General features: G+C 40.3%; 1 protein-coding gene across 4 annotated transcripts in view; it reads right to left on the minus strand.

Annotated features, from left to right (window-relative positions):
• Window positions 1–18590, minus strand: part of Abcb1 (ATP binding cassette subfamily B member 1) — a 142995-nt gene that overhangs the window by 71771 nt on the left and 52634 nt on the right. For 2 of the 4 annotated variants that reach the window (XM_050139859.1, XM_050139858.1), the window contains exons 2-3: window positions 10938–10980; window positions 2227–2331 (exon numbers count right to left, since the gene is read on the minus strand). The gene's annotated coding sequence lies outside the window, so the exon portion shown is untranslated. The remainder of the gene's footprint in view (window positions 1–2226; window positions 2332–10937; window positions 10981–18590) is intronic. The other 2 variants (XM_050139861.1, XM_050139860.1) reach the window with 1 other exon arrangement.

Raw genomic sequence — 18590 nt, forward strand, 5'->3', positions numbered from 1 at the left:
AATGAATTTCCTCTTCTCCTAGCTCTTCTATTTCTACTTTGAGTTCAAATTTAATATATTCTGAAAGAGGAGCAAAGTTCACCTTGATGAACTCACTTGACTTGAGAGGAAAAGACTATCATAGGATCCCAGTGCACAGCAGATGATTCACTTGTGCTAACAATAAAGGATCCACCATATTACAGTGTCCACCCATTTATGTGTAACTGACTTTTATGTGTGAAAGATATACGACTATCTAAGTGACAAGGACATTGAACGACTGTACCCTAACTCACATCACCACCGGATTGCTTTTTAAAATCCTGCATTAGAAACATCCAAACTCTTGTTTTTATTGATATTTATTGAGCTCTACATTTTTCTCTGCTCCCCTCCCTGCTTCTCCCCTCCCCTTCAATCCTCTCCCAAGGTCCCGGTGCTCCCAATTTACTCAGAAGATCTTGTCTTTTTCTACTTTCTACTTTCCAAGTAGATTATATCTTTGTAAGTCTCTCCTAGTGTCTGCATTGTTGTCTAAGTCCTCTGGGATTGTGGTTTGTAGGCTGGCTTTCTTTGCTTTATGTTTAAAATCCACCTATGAGTGAGTACACGTGATAATTGTCTTGCTGTGTCTGGGTTACCTCACTCAAAATAATGTTTTCTAGCTCTATCCATTTTCCTGCAAAATCCAAGCTGTCATTTTTTTTTTTCTGCTGTGTAGTACTCTATTACATAAATGTACCACATTTTTTTCTTATCCATTCTTCGGTCGAGGGGCATCTAGGTTGTTTCCAGGTTCTGGCTATGACAAACAAAGCTGCTATGAACATAGTTGAGCACATGTCCTTGTGGCACGATTGAGCATCCTTTGGATATATACCCAAAAGTGGTATTACTGGGTCTTGAGGAAGGATGTTTCCTAATTTTCTGAGAAATCGCCACACTGACATCCAAAGTAGTTGTACCAGCTTGAATTCCACCAACAATGAATGAAGTGTTCCTTTTACCCCACAACCTCTCCAACATAAGTTGTCATCAGTGTTTTTGATTTTGGCCATTCTTACAGGTGTAATAAGGAATCTCAGAGTTGTTTTGATTCACATTTCTCTGATGACTAAGGATGTTGAGCATTTCCTTAAGTGTCTTTCAGCCATTTTAGATTCATCTGTTGAGAGTTTTCTGGTTAGGTCTATACTCCATTTTTTTTATTGGATTATGTGCTCTTTTGGTGTCTAATTTCTTGAGTTCTTTGTATATTTTGGAGATTAGATCTCTGTCTGCTGTGGGGTTAGTGAAGATCTTTTCCTACTCTGTGGGCTGTCGTTTTGTCTTGTTGACCATGTCCTTTGCTTTACAGAAAAATCCAAACTCTTTGCTGGGCAAGATTTCCCATTGGGCAAAGGCACTTCCCACCCGGCTGACAACGTGAGTGGGATTCCCAGAACACACGGGGTAGAAAAGAACAACTCCTGCAGGCTGTTCTCTGACCTCTCTATGCATGCTCACAAACAAACAAATAAATTTCCATTTTTTTTTTTTTTTAGTTAAAAGAAAAATCTAAACTTTTCAATTTGGTAATTTCCAAAGAGGTCTTGCTCTCGTTGGGCCTATAAAGCAGCAGTCACAGCTCAAGTAAGACGGTGATAATTGTAAAGTCACTTAATTTAAAGTTGAGAGATTTATAAAATATTCTAGGCAGAGATGATTTCCACCCTTCATCCACTCCTAGTTAGCTTTGTTTTAAATTTGGTAAATACCAGAATTTTATCTGAGGATGGGGTTTTTGTTATTTGTGGCTCACATAAAGATTGCATATCTTATTAAAATACCATGTGCTGAGGGCGCAGCATTAGCAACCGCTTACTGAAGCTGGCCTAGTAGGTTAGCTGCCTGCATTAGCTTTAGCTTTGTCAAATTTCTGTCACCAAACATCTCCTCGAAGATCCTCTAGTGTTATCTTTCAAACTCCACTAGGAAATCATCCCCCTGAGGAAGGCACTGTCTTCTGTACCTACTATAAGACTTTTAAGAGACTGGTAGAACAAAGGAGTAAGTTTGGATGGGACTGAGAATGAAGTGGGCTAAGGAAGGTCTAATTCCAGTTTCATCACTTGTTGCTGGATAGCTCTGGACAAGTTACCCAGATTTCAGCATTGCTAAACCAGAGGCAATATAAGGATCTATAGCTTGAAGAAGCGAATGGGGCAAGTTTTAGAAAACATTCAGTATAAGGCATGCTATTACCTGCACTTCCTGACGATGACGGCCAATGGCCAGACACCAAGGTGAAAGGGAAATTTAAAAGTTCAGACGTAAAGTTGTAATGACTGGAAGGGGTAGTGAAGGATCCTAAAAGTAAATATGATGTAGAAATAATTATAAACAATTGTTTTATATCCAGAAACACAGAAGTCTTTTGATTTTAAATGCAATAATAAGCTGAATACCTATTCATTTGAAACATTACAGAAGACCTATGTTTTAATATGTAAAGAAACTCATATAAATGGATAGGAATAATACAAAGACTCAAATATAACTGGGAAAAAATAAAAATAGGCAATGCGTATATAAAAGGAAATAGTACATTAAAAATTGAAAAGTTGAATACGGAAATATTCATGATAGCAACAAAGAAGCACAAATTAAAACACAAATGTATTTTGAAAAACTGTGGCTATAGAATGTTCATAAAAGTAAAATAAGATGGCATTAAGATGAATAGAGAAACATTGTAGCCATATATATCTTAAATATGTTTGATCCATTAATTCAATTTGAGGAAATTTATCTTAAGTGATTAGAAGTAAAAGATTAAGGATAAAGTACAGATGTGTCTATTTCTGCCTTATTTCCTTCTGTTAAAAATGAGAAGTGGCATAAATATTTAACCACGTGTGCAAGGCTGAGAAAACAACACTCTCTCTTTTAGGTTGTTTTTTTTTTTTGTTTTTTTTTTGTTTTTTTTTTTTTTTTTNCCGAGACAGGGTTTCTCTGTGGCTTTGGAGCCTGTCCTGGAACTAGCTCTGTAGACCAGGCTGGCCTCGAACTCCCAGAGATCCGCCTGCCTCTGCCTTCCGAGTGCTGGGTTAAAGGCGTGCGCCACCACCGCCCGGCTACACTCTCTCTTTTAAACTTCGTTCTTTTGTTACATACGGGCATTAGTAGATGGTGTCTGTGGAAGAGAGCGTGCATGCACGACAGCCAGAGGGCACTTATATTGTTGGTGTTCTCTTTCAAACTTTCTAGAGGCTCCAGGGATTGAATTTGTGTTGCCAGGCTGGCATGACAAGTGCCCCGATGTGTTGAGCCACCTTGCCTTCATGTGACACAGTGTCTTAAAAGAGAGTAGGAATGTAAACATCACTTACAGAGTTTGTAGTAACACCGGAAAATACCCATACTAATGCTGCCAGGAAAAGGGCAAGGAGAAACTGTGACAGCGTAGTAACAGGAACTATGTGAAGTGAGCCAGTCTCTGCGAAACTAGAAACACACTAAGGCGTCAAAGGCTCTTCCTTTCTAGTGGTGGAAATTAGATGAAGATTTTAAAACTGAAACTTCTTGTATTTTGAAATTTTCCTGCATTAAAAGTGTATTTTTTCATAGTGGAAATGGTAAAGATGATTTTTTTTTTATATATAAAGCACACAGAGAAGGCAGGGGGCCAGAATCCTACCCGTTGTTTCTCAATGCAGTTTGCTCATTATTAAGAACCAGTCCTATCTGGGGAAGGCCAAAATGAACAGGCAAGTGACACAGAATTCCTAGGACCCTTTTTCCTAAAAATTTTCATGCATATTTTTCTCACCATATTTCTAATAAAAGGAAGGGAAAGGGAGAGAGATAAAGAGAACTGTATAGCACGTGAAACAGGATGACTAAGGTGGCTGATGCCCACTGCTTTTGCCCATCAACTGCTTATATAACTTGGATGCAATTTTTCCCCTAACTGATAATTTCTTCAAAGATTTAAGGAGAAGACCAACGACCTGATTGTAACTTCCCAGAATAAACACTGGATATATCTCCTTGGCGAAGATTAAATCAGGGAAGTGCCTTAAGGAATTAATTGCCATACCTTGGAGTTTAAGTTCCTAGAAGTTGGCATTGTACCCCTTTTATACTGACTGAAAGCCCAGCATGAGCAGCTAAGTGAATGTGGAGATCAATCTCCACTAATGGCATTACTTTACATTGTAAAATACGTCCAAGCAAACAGAAGAACTTTAGCAGGGAGCCGTTTCCTTATTGATCCTTCACTTAAAATCATTGATTACTGTATAGTGGGCATTTTGTTAGGTGTTGATGACACAGACCAGTACAAATGCCCTCAGGCTCTGGTGAGGTGAGAAATTTAGGGTTGAAAAACCATTAGGATAATGTTAGCACATGGGCCAAGAGTTTGGTTTTTGCTTTTGCAAACCAAACTGAACTTACTCATCTAAGGGACTACTATCCATTTCAAAGTAAATATTCAAGGGAACTCTGCTTGTTGATGCCAGTGATGTCTGTCAAGGAATAAGATTCTATGTGTGTGTGTGTGTGTTTTCAGAGTCTACAGAGTTGAGTGATGCCAATAGTAAAACTTGACTTTTAGTAAAACTTTCTAAAAGGATGCAGGCAAAAGACATTCTAACATGCTAGTAGGCAATATGGATGTTAGCATCAAACTGGATTCAAGAGTCCTAGGTCTTTGGATGGCTCAAACTTCTTGGTTCCATTGACCCTTATCCTTTAGTTTCCAAAGTAGTTGAAGCAACTGGCAACAACAGAGTAGCTAAGTTATGGTGCTCAAACTCTGGAAAACTTACCTTTCCTGAGATTCAGATTTCTCTTTTGTAAACTAATGTACGGAATGAAAAGCAGTTCTTTAGTATTTGAAGAATTTGCAGGTGGTTGTGTTGTTACCATTGTGAATGTACTAGCGAGTAGTTCATTTAACAGTTTCAATTCAAAATGAGATGTGAGTTGGACATGGTTGTGAACATTTATAACACTTAGGAGGTAAACTCAAGATCAGGAGTTCAAATCCAGCTGGGCAAGGTGTTGGCACACAACTTTAATCCCAGCACTTGGGAGGCAAAAGCAGGTGGATCTCTGTGAGTTTGAGGCCAGTCTGGTCTACAGAGATAGTTCCAGGGCAGCCAAGGCTTCACAGTAAAACCCTGTCTTGAAAAAAAAAAATTTCTCAAAGCCAGCTGGGATACATAGCAGGATCATCTTTCAAAAATCATGACAAATAAAATAATATACAGAGTTTTCTTACCCCTTACCAAGTTTGTTCTCAAGATGACTGTTCAAGGGATTTTTTAGATTTCAATTACCATTCAGTTGTAGCAATCGTAGTGAATACCCAGTTCATTCTTATCTCCTTTTATAGTCAAACCTTTTGCCCTTAGACATCATCACTAAGAAATTCCTGATGTAAATATAACATTATCTTTAAAAGTTATATTTTAACTCCTGGCAGCCATCATAAAAGCATCATTTCCTGTTTAGTTTTTCAATTGCTTTATGATTCATAGACTTTGAACCTGCCTAATCTCAAATGAACTTTCTTTTGAGAGTAAGGTCAAATCAGTTCAGTGAGCCAGTGTTTGTTCGTTTATATTTTTCCAGGTTTTTATTATTTAAGATGATATATTTATTTAAAATATGCTTCCATAAGCAACAAGCATTGTTTTAGGATATATATTCATTATTGGTTACATCTCATTTTATGATTGAATTGTGTTAGTAAGCACTGTTCTGAAAAGGTTCGTATGAGGCGCGCAGTCATTCACTCCACAGCGCTAACCGCTGAGTAAGCACCTCCTAGGTTTTCTGCGCTGTCCTAGACTGCACGGCAGTGAATGAAAGCAAACGCAAACCTCAGCTCGGCTCTCTTTGTTTTTGCATCTGGGCCATCAGACCGAAGCTTAATAAGTGATCAGTGTGTTCAAAGGTGGAAAGTGCTCTGGGGACAAGGAGGAGGGGGAAGGAGACTGGCCGCAGTAGGTAGGTAAGATGTCAAAGGTAAATAGTAAGGACAGGGAAGACCTCGCCGAGCTAGGAAAGGGCGGCGGATAGTTTGAATGGTGCAGTAAACATTTTAGGAGTCTTCAAAGGTGAAGACTTTTAACCTTGTTTAGCGTGGTTTCTATGATAGGGTGTTTCTCACAAACCAGTGCTGGTAGATGCCTGGACTTGGGAAGATCATAGAGGCCGTCGCATGCAGTCCTTCATTTCACTGAGCCCCTAAAATGCTAAAGAACCAGGGCCACACAGTCAGGTAGGAAGGTGGCCGTGTTAGCAACATGGGTTCTCTGACGTGGAGCTTGGAGGTCTAGTGGTCAGCTTTCAATCAGGCAAGCGTGGGGTGCATGCTGTGGGGACAGGGTAGTGCCCTTCTGCCCCCATTTCCTCTTCCCGTCGAGTTTCTCTCACCTTCATTTTATTTTTGCCATTGACCAGCTAAGCCAGCCCATTTTCCTTGTCACTCCCCAGGGTCTGCTAGAGAGGCAGTCAGTAGGAGAAGGCAGACTATAAGGCAGACAGTGTATTCACCTTTCTAGTGTCTCCCTCCATGTACCTAGGGTTCCAAGTCTGGACAGTCATGGAAAGAGTTTATTATAATGCACAATACTTGAAATAGAGTGAAAGAAATCTTGCTCTTTATAAGTTGCATTTTTAGTCTAATGATAAATTATCTCCAAAATACACAAAATAATATTAACATAGAAAATGAATGATGATGCTAACAGTACACTCTAAAATAAATTATAAAACTGGGGTCCTGCATAAATTCTGATTGTTATCTTTCCAAGAGGAGAGTTCTGTAATTTTGTCAAATATTTAGGAGTGAAGCCTTTATTATTTGACATAGTGTTGCTATGATTTCATTGCTCTTGCAGTCATACTTACTGTATATCAAACTACAGTGTATTCATGTAGGAAGAAGCTTTAATATATAATGGATATTCTGTCGTGTTAAGTTTGTTCCTTTTATTTTCCTTGACCATTGTATATTACAATCAGATAGTTTTCACCAAACCTGGCATGTTGTCCTTAAAGTCAGCTTTTCCTTATTCTCCATCAACCTTGCTGTTGTTTCAAACAATACAATGTACAAGTTCTGATGTATGGGGCTGGAGAGGTACCTTAGTCAGCGCTATTGGCTGTGTAAGAATGAGAACATGACTTTGGTCCCCACACTCATGTAAGAAAGCTAAGTGCAGAAGGGGCACCTAGCGCCGGGACTGGGGAACTGAAAACAAGAGGGCCTCTCGGGGCTAGCAGCCAGCTAGTCCAACTGAACCAGCAAGCCTCAGGGTCTGTGACTCAGTCTCGGGAAATACGGTGGAGAGCAATTTAGCAAAACACCCAACATTGACCTCTGGATTCTACAAGCATGCACATACGTGTACCCTGACCTCTGAATTCCACACGTGCACACACACTGCCACTTGGACACATGCTCACATGTATGGATATGCACACCTCTCCCACACAAGTTATTTAGTGGAAATTGCTGTTTGGGTGGAATAATGGCACTCACATTGAACCCACCCAAAGAGAACTCTTGATTCTGTCCCCAACTGTGCTTCTCTTTAGGATGCTCCTATAAGCACATGACACCATCATCTAGCTGGTATTAGGGTCCTTGACTCTTCCTTCTCCCTTACGCTGTACATCCAATTAGAATTCATTATCTTTTTAAATAATGGCACATAATCTTGTCCTAACCATTAAAACCACCTTGTTCTTTGGGGCTACTTTAAGAGTATCCTAGCCAGAAATGGTGACATATGCATATAATTCCAGCATGTAGGAGGTAGAGGCAGGAGGATGTAGACTTCCAGTCCAGCCTGAACTACACAGTGAAAGTCAGTCCTGAAACAGAAACACCACAATACTACTTTCTCTAAATCCCCTTTAGTCTTCTAGTCCTTTCTCTACACAATAGTAGAAGTTATTTGTCATTACACACACTACTGTGTCATGATCCTTAAGCAATGGCCCCTTGCTCTCGGGTTACGTTCCGAACCCCTATATGATCTGCCTCCTCCTTGGCTCTCCAGCCTCCGTCCATTTCTTGCCTTCTTCTTTCAAGAGGCATCCACCTATCTTTAGCCAAATCACTGGAGTTTTGCTGTGTATTCTCCTATTTTCTCTCTTCTCTCCTGATACCACCTTTCCTTTCTTTCCTGTTACTCAGCACGTTTACTCTGTACACATACACACACACTCACACACACTCACTCACTCACACACACTTGGGGGGAGGGAGTTGCACCCCTGACCTTGTCAACTGGCTAATAGGGATTCTTTAGGCTTTATTTAAAACTCGCTTCTCTAAGGGAAAGTTCCCTGTACTTGATTAGGTTTGGTCTGACTGATAGATATCAATTCTCAAAGTATCTTGTACGTCTCTCTTCTATTATGTTTATCATAAATTGCACTTCGGTCATTACAAAATACATCTTTCCTATTGAATTATGAGTTTTATAAGAGCAGACCACCTCTGTTTTATTTTTTCTTGTTTTTCAGCACCTGAATCTTATAGTAGGGACTCATTAAGTATTTACCATATTAAGGAATATCTGGTCAGGCAGTGGTGGCGCACGCCTTTAATCCCAGTACTCAGGAGGCGGAAGCAGGCGGATCTCTGTGAGTTTGAGGACAGCCTGGTCTACAGAGGGAGTTCCAGGACATGCTCCAAAGCTACACAGAGAAACCCTGTCTCAAATAAAAGTCAAAAAAATAAAGAAAAGGAATGTCTGACCCACTGTGATTTGTCTCCTCATCTAGCTGGTGTCCTTCCACTATATCCTGTTTTTTCAGTTATCATTCTACATTTTAGAATAATATTTCAGAGACTTAGTAGGAGAACACGGTCACTATCGTTTGGCATCCCCAGAAAGATTCCTCTCTGAGAATGGCAGCAAAATAATATATCATAGCTTTTATTTTCTAATGCATAAAGCACATCTATACTCTTTGAATTACATCTTTTTGCATATATTGTAAAAAAACTAAGAAATTATGCCTAATGAAGTGATTGTTTTCCATTTATAACTTTATAAAGCATGCTACAGGTGATCTCCTCATCACACATGTAAGAACTTCATAACTACAAAAATTTAACACATGTTCATTGGTTAATTGTAGTGAACATTCTAACTATGAGGAAAAATTAACCTTTGAGGGTTTTGTTGCTGTTTTCTGGAGACAAAGTTTCTCTGTGTAGCCTTATTGGCCTGAAAATCTTTCTGTAGACCATGCTAGCCTTGAACTCAGAGACCCTCCTCCCTCTGCTTCCTAAGTTCTGAGACTAAAGGCGTACGCAACCAAGTCAGACTGTAAGTCTTTGTCCTCAGAGCAGTGTCTCCTGAGCTAGAGAAACGAAGGTAAAATGTTAATAATATTGACTGTATAATAATTGAGTATTTTCTTAATTTAATCTTGACACCCATTATGATTTTTTTCATTTTAAATAAGGAATTAAGATACTGAAATGATTGAAATTTGAGGCAAGCATCACACAAAAATTGTAAATTCTGCAGCCCATAGCTTTAGTTACTTCCTAACGTTTGGGTTCATAATCACAGTTGAGATTTTTTTATTTGTAACATGGTACTTAAGGCAGAACCATCTGGACTCTGAATTTCTCCTTTTGACATTTTCCTCAGATCATTAAAGATTAATTTAAATGCTTCTATATTTGTGGTGGTTTGAATGAAAATAGCCCCCACAGACTCCTAGGAAGTGGCATTATTGGAGGTGTGGTCTTGTTGGAGTAGGTGTGGCCTTGCTGAAGGAAGTGTGTTACTGTGGGGTGGGCTTTGAAGGTTCAGAAACTCAAGTTCTCTGTCTCCTCCTGCGGCCTGTGGATCCAGATGTAGAACTCTCAGCTCCTTCTCCAGCACTACGTCTGCCTGTGTGTCACCATGCTTCCTGCCATGATGATAAAGGACTAGGCCTCTGAACTGTAGCCAGCTCCAATCAAATGTTTTCCTTTATAAGAGTTGCCATGGTCGTGGTATCTTTTTTTTAATTTTTTTTTAAAATTATTTATTTATTATGTGTACAATATTTTTTTCTGTGTGTACGCCTGCAGGCCAGAAGAGGGCACCAGACCCCATTACAGATGGTTGTGAGCCACCATGTGGTTGCTGGGAATTGAACTCAGGACCTTTGGAAGAGCAGGCAATGCTCTTAACCTCTGAGCCATCTCTCCAGCCCCGGTCGTGGTATCTTTACATAGCAATAAAACCCTAACTAAGATAATATTGAAGTTTGAACTTATAGTGTATCGCTTTGTTGTTGTTGGGCCAAAATTATCTCAGGGCCTGTAGGACAGAGAAAAGCCTGGCTAGAGTTTGAGGGAACCGAGTGAGGAGGAGACAGCAAAATCTAGGTAGATGCCCCTCCAGCCAGAGGGAGGGCTTGGCTGTCTCTCATTGGCTGGAAGTACCCCCACATCACACGATGTCACTTAACATATGTAAGCTGACTCTCACAGTAATAAACTGAGTTCTTTCTTTGACTTGAATCCCTATCACGTCTGATTGTCCTGCTTTGTGAGGCTGCGGAAAAGGCGGATAGGCACTCACCTTTCCCTGGGGAATAAGGAGACTAAGGAAGCCTAGCAGTTGTTGGAAAAAAAAAAAAAAAAAAAAACAAACTTCAGTTTTTCTTCATCAACATGCCAAGAAAAGCTACTCAATATCATGAGGATATTTCAAACCATCCTGAAAAAGCAGTTGTTATCTTCCAAAGTAAACTTTGACCTGTCACAATTAACAAGCATATTAAAATAGTTTGATGAGCAGGTTTCTGAGTTAGTTACCAAATGACTCAATACTCCAGGTGGCCTTGGGGCCTGGTAAGATGAGACAGTCCAGAGCGGTGTTGTTCTCGTTCTAAAGGCAATGTGTATTTAGTAGCAGTCTGGAGGTCATGGACCTTACCTTAGGTGTCAGGCTTGTGCAGTCTCATATAGTCAATGACGTTCTGTGGAACAAAAACCAAGATATAATGCTTTGTGTGCTGATTCATGATCCAAAGTATTCTAGTTCAGTAGAACGCCGATCTAAAGACACACCAAGACTTACAGAGCCAGTGGAAATATACGTATATGATCACATTTATATTTGGTGGACAATCACATGTCCTATCTAGTTGCATAGTGGACAATCACTTGCTGCTGTGGGGATAAAGGTACTGTGGTTAAGGGCATATCTCACATGGATGAGTCTCCAGGACATACTAAAAACACAGAAAAACCACAAAGCTTTTGAGGCTGATCAGTCCAAAATCTGTTTGACTTACACCTTAGGTTTTTTGCTGTTTTAACATATACTGATCCTATATGTTTACTCCTGGCAATCCTATGTCATAAAATGTTCTAGAGTATTTACATTCTGGTCCATTATCTGTAGGTTTAAAATAAACTGTCTGAGGACAGTCTAATTATTGGTTCACCAGGCAAACTTTACCTTAGCCCTTTGGAACAGAGAACAGCTTCTTTCAATGGAAACAATGCCCAGAAAATTTTAATATTTATGCTTTCTGTTTTATTTTGACACTTTTGCAGTTTATTTTTTAGAAATGGCTAGACTGGGTTAAAGAAACCTTATTACTTTAAAATTTTAAAATTTTATTTTACCAGCTGCGTGGTAGTGGCACATGCCTCTAATTCCAGCACTTGGGAGGCAGAGGCCTGCAGATCTCTGTGAGTTCAAGGCCACTGGTCTATAAGAGCTAGTTTCCAGGACAGGCTCCAAAGCTACAAAGAAATCCTGTCTCGAAAAGCCAAAAATCAAAAAAAAAAATTTGCCTCAGATATAAAAAAATGTTTCCTTGGTAAAACCAGCATCTCCAAAAAGGAAATTACCAATGTAGAGAAAGGTTCCTACTTTTCTATGATCTGTGAAAATTTTATTTCTATAAACTTAATACTGAGATCGTGACAAAATTTAATATCTTTTCCTTGCTCTTTGTTTTGATCAAACGATTCTAAATAATTTTACTTTATGAAGCTAGACATCTGCCCCAAACAAAAACCTTAATAAATGAAAACTAAAGTGTGATACTGACGTTTCACAGATTGCAACATTTCTTAGTTTATGGCATTTCAAAATTCATGAGTGACAAGGTATCACAAAATATCAGACCAAAGACATTCGAGGTATTTGTTAAGTAAGCAGAGTGTTGCAATCTAACATAGCATGTATTAGGCCTTTTTTGTCTTTTTAGTTTTGTTTCTTATCTGTCACACTGTAACTCTAACACTGTAGCTCAATAGAGAAAGAAGCTTAGTACCCTGTTCAGTTTTATAATCCTCAAAAGTCTATGCACATAATATAGGCCCTCATAAACACTGTCTGAATTAAGTTCTATAGTATGGCTAGTTGACAGAAAGTTAACAAAGGCCTAGTAGGTAAACGTAAAGTTTTTCCAGAACAATCTACCTTATTAGACTCCTTGCCTGCTACCTCAGTTCCTTTTCATTCAAAACCAAGCCTTACTTAATACTAGAAGGACAATTCTGACCACAGACTATTTCAGAGATGCCGGGGGGGGGGGGGGAACCAGAAAAAAACATGTGGTCCAATCTACACATAAACTTCATTGCATCTCTTGTCCAACCCCTTCTTTGTGTAGCATGCCATCCCAGAGACCTTAAAGGAAGAACAGAGGCCACCATGCGGTTGAGCATTTTCCTTTATCTCCCAAACCATTCTCTTTTACTCAAAATCTTAAGGTTTTCAAATAACCAATAAACTGTGATTTACCATATATAGGAGACAAAGAAGCAGGTGCCCCGGTGTTATCTGTCCAACTGCAGCTCCAATACCCCCTGTGCTTCTTTGCTAGTGCTGATTGGACTCTTTGATTGAAGCGGTGTTTTTCTCATGTCCGCAGGTGACCACTGTGCTCAAGGAGTCCTGGTTTCTTTTTTTAAAACCTATGGTACCCATCTAAAACCAATAATGCCCTCATTCCCACTTAAACGTATCATGTATGTGAAGAAATGATGCATGTACTTCTTTTTTCTTTTTTCTTTTTTTAAAATCAGGATTTCCACCCTCTGAGTCAGTGCTGGGAACGCAGTCCTCGGCTACCACACCTGGTTTATGAATACTGAATCCATAGCCTTGTGCACGCTGGGCAGGCGTGAACTCCGCTAACCTGGCCACACCTCTACCCTGTCAGTGTTGCTCAGTCAGCGCTTGTGCTTCTCACTTGGCCACCAACACTTCAGTGGATGAAAGTGTTTTATTCAATTTTATTTTCAAACACGATATAATATGTGCACAGTAATAAGAGAGGTAAAACTGGGAAAGAAAATCAAGGTTCATTTCACTGATTTAGGAATAATAATCAAACACCTTTCATGTGTCAAGTATGTTTAGTACATTCATGACCAAGACGTGAATTACTCTCTGCAGGGGTCTAAATATCAGTGAGTAAAAAGTGAATAAATATATGTGCGAAAAACATATTGGGATGGAGATAAATGTTATGAGGATAAAACAGTAAAAGAAAATGAGGACAGCCTTACTGTTCTTTATCTCCCTTGCTCTGATTAAAGCCTCCTCTTTTCATATCCTCATTTGAATCACTTGTACCTAAAAAGCCCAGGAATAAGAAAAATTGTATTTCTATAGCCTGACAATGGCCTTAAAACAGTTACCTGGCCTTTTTCCCCACATTCTCCCTGATATAGAAGAGCAGTTAAAAGAGACCCCAGCAATGTAAACATCTTGAACTAACACCCTGTAATCGGAGTTTGTAAATCACGACACCAAGAAGCACTTCATAAGAGTTGGAGACCCCAGGCCTTAGAAGGCCCTAAATCACAATCTGTACTCTTTCCTCTGTGTATAACCTTGGACCATGGAAAGACACTTCATCCCCTTATCAGGGTCACAGAGCCAAATAACTATTCCATCTATACTGGCCCCTGCCATGGTCTCTTGTTACTTTCCTAATTTCCGCAGTTGCTTCAGTATATATAAACACTTTGGAAGATTTGGATGTAGGAACTGCAGATAAAAGAGACCCTGAAATGGTCTTTCAGGATTTGGGTTACCTCCCTCAATATAATCATTCCTAGCTCCACCCACTTACAATAGAGTGTTTTTTCCTCTTCCTATGTCCTGTAGGATAATGCCTGTATTTTCTTCTGGTGGTTTCATTTTTCACATTTAGGTTTTGGAGTCATTTCGGGTTACGTTTTGTGCAAGGTGAGAGATATCTAGGGTGACAATGTTTCCCCCGAGAGCCATAGATGATCTTAAAAAAACAAAACAAAATATTAAAACTAGGCATGAGAAGCCTCTTTTTGAGATGTTGATCAGGATTGTCCAAAAGATTTCCAAAACTTTATAGACTATTGCTGCTGCTTTGGTTGCCTCTCAAGATTGAAAGTAAGTCTCTGTTGCAGGAGACATCATGTTCTTTGGATGTAGGACCTTGCGGACTGGAGCTGGATTGGACCTGAGAAACAGCTTTCGTGATGCCAGCAGCACCATGCGAGTTTCCAAGAGAGGGCAGCAACCAATAGTCTACTCAGCTATGATGCTCATGAACTACAACACTGACCAGGGCAGCATAATAACCCTAAGGGTGCAAAACTGGCACACATACCTTGGCGGTAACTAGCAGCTTTCTAATTAGACTCGAGGCCCGCTCAACAGGAAAGAGTACTGTGCCTAATATTAGAAACCTATCCAGCTACCCAAGGCTACTGCAGCCAAGGATCCTGGAGAAGAATCTAGAACTGCCAGTATAATTCCTAACTGCATTCTATTGACCCTCATACCCAGAGACAGTATAAGTCTCACCCTTCATCAAAGAAACATCTTTTTGCAACAGATTAAGACCATTACAGAAAATCACAGCTGATTAAAATGCCAAGAACAAGTAACTGCGTGATGCCCAGCCCCAACTGGTACATCCACAACATAACTCGGGCTTAGGGACCACAGCTGAAGACGTGGTGGGAAAACTGCATGGGACAGAAGAACTGGAAGGTTGCTGTGAGGTTGCTTCTCCTGGAAGTGTGAGAGACCCTACACCCATGCCATGCCATCAACATGGCTGCCTAGACGAGAACTGAACAAGAAAGACACCAGTACACATAAAACCACAAGGGGACCTCATGGGGCCTTAACCCTTGACAAAGAGCTACAAGCAGCTAAGGAATTCTGAGACCAGGAGACACACGTTCTGTAGCATGTCTAATAAAAACCCAGAGACAGATAATGGGGTTCAACCTCAAGGTCAGAAAAGCAAAATGGCCAGCCACTGGCTCCTACCTCTACCTTAGTACGAAATGGCAATCCTGCCTCCAGGGATCCTCAGGATGAGACTGACTGACAGACAGCTGTCTCTTCCCATCTTATAGTCCTCTCTAGTCCTGGAATTAAAGGCATGCACTACTACCACCTGGTTTCTATAGCAAACTAGTGTGGCTACTGGGATAAAGGTGTGTGTTACCTCTGCCCAGTCTGTAAGGCTGACAAGTGGGGCTGTTTTACTCTCTCATCTTCAGGCAAGCTTTATTTATTAAAATACAAATGAAATATCATTGTACACTTTCCCAAGGAAGAGGTCCCCAACTGATTATCTAATGTCAATTGATCAGTCCTGAAATTATATACATATAAGTAACATTATAAATATTGAACAGATTGTACTTAGGAATACACACACACACACACACACACACACACGGGGGGGGGGCCGGGGGGGAGGAAATAGTGGTCATGCAATTGAGAAAGAGCAAGGGAAATAAATACATTGGAAGAGTTGGAGGAAGAAAAGGGAAGAGGAAAATGTTATACATATTTTTATTTTGAAATGAAAGGAATTCAGAGGAAAGACATTTGCAATTTAAATTGTGCTCCAGAGTAAGTGACTCCGGTAGATAAAAGAATGAGCCCTGTGGGTTCTCTACAGTAGACAGCTGAAAGGCCCTGAGGTGACAGCCTCCTAGTCACATTCAAGGATGAGTAGAAACCCAGAGTGACTGAAGCCGAGGGGCCAAAGGGAGAGAACGAACAGGAGATGATATTAGAGAAGGGATGTGTTATTAAAGCCTGTAGAGCCTGGTCAGTCATTGCAAGGAAGGAAACTTCCTTACCTTGGAAGGAAAGGGAAAATGCAGATTTGGGAGCAGAGGCACTGCACAGTTTACCTCTGCAGTACTGGCCTTACATGCTATCTGTCACAAGTTGCACATTTGTGTAATAGCTGTTAAGATAACCTATTAATAACACACAGTCAAAACCTATTAATAAAACACAGTCAAAAGGGGGAGGTGAGCAAGAAGTCATGCCAGATTCTCCTATTTGGAGACTTGACAAGTATAGTTATTTTTACACTGGAAAACTATTTTGGAATATAAACTGTAAAAGTTAAATATCTAGAAAACCATCCAGATAATGGAGTAAGCAAAACTAACTTTATCTTTTTAACTGAAGAGAGAGAGACTAACAATTACCCCCGTGTTTGGCTTTGTTGATAAGTATGTTCGTAGTAAATTAACTAGCAAATGAATCCTCTGAACTAGTAAATTAGCATGTTGGCCATTGCAGTACAAATGTGACAAGTTTTAAAGAGAGTGGATTGTGTGTGTGCGTAAGTGCATGTTTGTGTGCGCGCGTGTGCGTCTGTGTGTGTTGGGCACACTTAACCATGGGCATCTGTGGAGGCCAGAGGTTGATGTCAGGATGCCTTTCCCGGATTCTTCCTTTTGGTTTCTGAGACAGAATCTCTTACTAAACCTAAGATTTCTATCTTGGGTAAACTAGCTGGCTAGCTAGGTCCCCTGGGATCTGCCTGACTCTCCCCTCCAGAGTTGGGGTTACTGTCATGCACTGGGCAGGAGGTGCTAAATTGTATAAGGAGCAGAGACCAAGCCAGTAAGCAGTATTTCTCTGTGCACCTGCTTCGGTTCCTGCCACCAGGATGCTGCCTTGAATGCTTGCCTTGGCTTCCCTAATGGACTGTAACCTGGGATATGTAAGACAAATAAACCATTTTCTCTCCAAGTTTCTTTGGCTTGTGGTGTTTTTTTTTTTTTTTATCACAACAATAGAAAAATAAGTTTATTGAGATCTTACATGTTTGCTATTTTCCATTTAAGTGAAAACGCAAACATAAGGAGGATAATTTGTACCCAGGCATTCTTGTTAGTCTTTAGGGCCAGGCAAGATCATGCAGTTTCAACCACTGGAGAGTCTGATGCATCAGGATCTCTTGGACACAGGAGCTGGCAATATAGAGACAGCCTATCTAGCAAAAACAAACAGACCTCAGCTATACAGGAAATTACTGTCTTTTCTGAAATTTACTATGGGTTTTTAATCGAAAGTAATGGCTCAGGATTCTAAAACTTTGATGAGATGTGTGTCAAGTGGAGATTCTCACGCGAGGGATGAATTTCCCAGTAGCTTTGGCTGTTCTGAGTCAGAAAACACCTAAGAAAGGCATATGACCTTAAGACTTAAAACCATAGCCCTGGAGAGCAGCACAGCAGCCTGTTATCAGGAAACCACCCAGGCTTGTAAGGAAGAAAGTTTCCATCCACAGAGATAAAAATCAATCAAACAAACAAAAATAAAAACCAAAACCAACCCAAACAAGCAAAACAAAAACAAACCCTGAGGTCATTAGTGAAACTCTAGTGAAGTCGCACCTTTGAGGACTGCCACATCATTGTGGGCTGCACTCGCCAGCCTCCACATCCGCCAGGGTGCCCATCTCAACGTTCCAATCTGATCCCGTTATCACTTCTTTCTAAGCATCTCAAAGACTGCGCGTTGCTCTTAGGATGGTGGTGAAAATGCTAATGTGTTCAGTGAACCTGTGTGTAAAGCAGATCCGACGACCTCTCTCTTAGCCTGGTCACCAACCCTCGCCATGACCGCTTCCATATTAACCCCGGGCAGTGTATCTCCTCCAGCCACAGGCCATTTGGAAAAGTCTTGTGCCTGGATTCGTTCTCTCAGAAGCTCTTCCTTCTTTCATTCTCCCTTCTCCTTGTCCTTGGCTCAATCATCAGCTCCAGCCTGCCACCCCAGCAGGGCTGTGGTTTGTTAAAACTTCCAAAGCACTGTTGACTCTGTTTTTCCCAGAGCGCTCAGATAAAAACAGCCCACTGCCACCTGGATTTCAACCTCAGGAGATTCTGAGCAGCAGCAAACCAAACTGACTGTGCAGCCTGACCTCTGACCTAGTGAGTGGATGTGTGTAAGAATTTAAACTGGTGAAACTAACAACCACAATGCAGCCTTCCCAAATCTGCCAAGAAATATTTTAGAAGATAACATTCTTAATAAGGTCAAGTTTGCAAGCCAGGGTGGGGACGATCTCATGAAGATTCCGAAGCCAGCTCCCTTTACTTAGATTCGCTAATTGACTGAGGAAAAAAGGAAAATATACTTGGCTAAATGTCTAAGTCGAGTGATGTAATTAGTCAATCTTGGGGCACCAATCAGAGAATTTTGTGCATATAAGTACACGTACAGGTTTATATGCACACATATGTGCATATTTCTGAATAAATTGACCCCAGTATTTCAAGAAAGAATCGTTACTATCATAGTCCT

The sequence above is a fragment of the Alexandromys fortis genome, unplaced genomic scaffold, assembly GCF_014885135.2.
Source record: "Alexandromys fortis isolate MF-2015 unplaced genomic scaffold, M_Fortis_MF-2015_v1.1 scaffold_38, whole genome shotgun sequence".
In the NCBI taxonomy this organism is placed as follows: domain Eukaryota; kingdom Metazoa; phylum Chordata; class Mammalia; order Rodentia; family Cricetidae; genus Alexandromys; species Alexandromys fortis.